The 2,761-nt window shown below is 35.9% G+C and overlaps 1 protein-coding gene across 3 annotated transcripts in view; it reads right to left on the bottom strand.

The window, feature by feature from the left end:
- Positions 1-2,276: 2,276 nt before the first annotated feature.
- MEIS2 (Meis homeobox 2) overlaps positions 2,277-2,761 on the bottom strand; it is a 225,975-nt gene continuing 225,490 nt past the window's right edge. For all 3 annotated transcript variants that reach the window (XM_068965916.1, XM_068965915.1, XM_068965917.1), the window contains exon 12: positions 2,277-2,761. This exon is cut by the window's right edge and continues 907 nt beyond it. The gene's annotated coding sequence lies outside the window, so the exon portion shown is untranslated.

Genomic DNA, 2,761 nt, shown 5'->3' with positions numbered 1-2,761 from the left:
CAAATCTGCTCCGGGTTAACGGGCCCACAGGGGCGGGAGGGGGCTAGGATCCTGACGGACTCTTCTGGACAGATCTAACCAGGGTGAGCTGGGGCGAGAGCGGGGCGCTGACCTGGGGGTGCGGGGGTGCGGGGGGGCGGGGGGGAGGAGGAGTGTGGGGAAGACACAGACTTCCCTTATCTTTTCTTCTCATTTTCCTTCAAAATGTGGCTTCTTGCTCAATTCCCAACCCTTAACAGATGGCGACTGCAGTTCTCTCAGAATTTCTTAAAGAAAGGGAAACCTTTGGAATTTATTTCTGCTTTTGCTTTTCCATATAAATAAAAAAGTGTTTTTATATTACTCTTGTTTTGGAGAACATAAGCAATTTTATTCAGACTACAGTATTTCCTTTAACACTATATGGTTGTCAAAACACCATTCCCAGTTTCTTTGCTTTTGACAGCTGAGTCTTTCTTAAATATACCCAAATCGGAACTCTTTATACTAAATAGTAAACCCGAGATAGGAGCAAGTGCCTTCCGAGGTGGTATAACAAAAAGCATTATAAAAAATTGGACAACTCTACCACCTCTCTGTCTTAGCATCTGGAGTGGGGCGGGTGGGAGAGCAAGGAAATGCGAACAAATACTATTACAACGATTATTCATCTCTAAATATTTAAGAAGGTTAAGGTTAACGTGATAGGGTGTGAAGTTGTTAAAGAAATTAAACCTAGGTTGACTTTATCTGTTAAAACCAAGAATAGAGACTTCTGGGATCTAAACTGTGATGAAGTAACTTAATAATTTCATTAAACACTTTCTAAATATGAGCCAACTACTAAGTAAACCCTTCAGCATTTACTCTACTGACAGGAAAGGAAGAAAAACTTGGCCAAATTTTTTTTCAGCTGATGTGAAAGTTAATCTATAAATGAAGAACTTGTCAAATTTTACCTACAAGCATTTAAAATAAAAATAAATAATTATTAAAATTTTGCAAAAAGACTCCAGATATAATTGGATGACAAAAACGAGAGGGAAACTCTCTGTATTCCAAGTGGCCCAGAATTTCTTCATGAACAGTTAGCTGGTATCAGAAGTGTTATTTCTGTGTTTAAACAGCATAATGCTAATTAAACTAATAAATGGATTTATAAAAATTCTACCTAAAAATGATACAAAACAATAGAAGCTTATTTCCTTGTTCCTTTGCATACTTCTATTAATGGCTGTTTGCTTGCTTGTTGTGCAATGAGAAGAGGGAAGAACCCAAAATAAGATTCAAACTTGGATTTCCGAGATAGTGAATGATTTCCCAATCAGGCTGACAGCACAGAAGTAAATAAAAGTTTATGACAGTATCCCTTCTGAACACAGGATTCAAAGTTTGGGTGTTACAAAATCTCAGGATAGTATATTTATTTGAACAACTGAGAAGCATGCAAATCCCTCACACCTTTTTTCACTCTGCTTACTTTGGCAGGCGTTTTGTGTAGTACCATCATGTTAATGTCAGAGGTGTTCAGGAATGTTGCATGGAATTTTGAAAATGGCATTACATTGCCTGTTTTGCTGTTGTTTTAGGAAAAAGAAAATTAAGCTTAATGAGCAAATCATCACACTATAGTGCCTGTATGTGGAAGTGTCTGAAATAAAAAGACAGCATCCTATAATTTATATTAAATATTAATGATTAAGTAATCTTTTCAACACAGGATTTCAAATTCCATAGTTGTTTACTCATCTATGAACATCTATATGTAAATTCTTAATTTACATATTCAACAGTATTTTAGTAACTAAGACAGAGAAAAAACACAGGCAGATGAATTATCTTTGAGCACAGACGTTAGTTATTTCTTATGATGTAAAATTAACCCCGAAAAAACCCTTTATTCTGGCAGAAGATGAACATGAAAAGCTTCATCTGAAAGTATTTTTTTTAAACATCATGCAGCTAAAGAGGAGGTTGGACATGTTGGTGATCTTTCAACCTGGCTCATAACACACACACACACACACACACACACACACACACACAATTTCGTACCTTTAGAAGTTTTCTGCTGGTAGAATTTATAGGCCAAATATACACTGAAAGCTTACAGATGGTTACCTTAAAAAATTGTTGGTAAGTTAAGTTTTGATATATAATGGATTTCTGGAGGCAAAGCCATCATCTACTTTCAATCCCAAGCATAGGCTCTGTGCAACCTGGCCGTAAAACTATTAAAAACACAAAAGCCTAACAAAAAATCAAAAATGAAATATTTATTACCGCATTTTGTGACTTAACACTTTTTTTTTAACATAACGTCACAGTCCTCATACAAGTATTTTAATGTAAATTTGACAAAGCTTAAAGGTAACAGCATTTTCTTCTAGTGAGGAACACGTGCTGAGAAAAGAAGAATTCATGGACATACAATACCAATTCCACAGCAGATCTGATACTAGCAAAAACATTCTTTTTTTTTTTTCAATTGAGGTAAACACATAGAATATCTAACATGAAACAATTAATAGACCGAACTCTGTACGAAGTTTGTTACAGTATTCTCTTGCTCCTTTTTATCCCCCAAGCTTTGAGTTTCTGATAAACTCTTAGTTCTGGTACTATGACCATTAATAACTTTTTGTATGTGTTGAGGAAAGCTGCCCAACTTAAGATTGTTTTGTCCACAGCCAAGGCTTAGAACTCCTGGAAGAAGCTCCTGCTCTGTCTTTAAATCTTCATTGGCAAGCTCTTTGAAGAAGAGTCCCCCCAAATAATAATA

This window comes from Capricornis sumatraensis, chromosome 2 (assembly GCF_032405125.1).
Source record: "Capricornis sumatraensis isolate serow.1 chromosome 2, serow.2, whole genome shotgun sequence".
Lineage (NCBI taxonomy): Eukaryota > Metazoa > Chordata > Mammalia > Artiodactyla > Bovidae > Capricornis > Capricornis sumatraensis.
The sequence above is the reverse complement of the archived record's forward strand: the minus strand, read 5'-3'. Positions and strand labels throughout refer to the sequence as shown.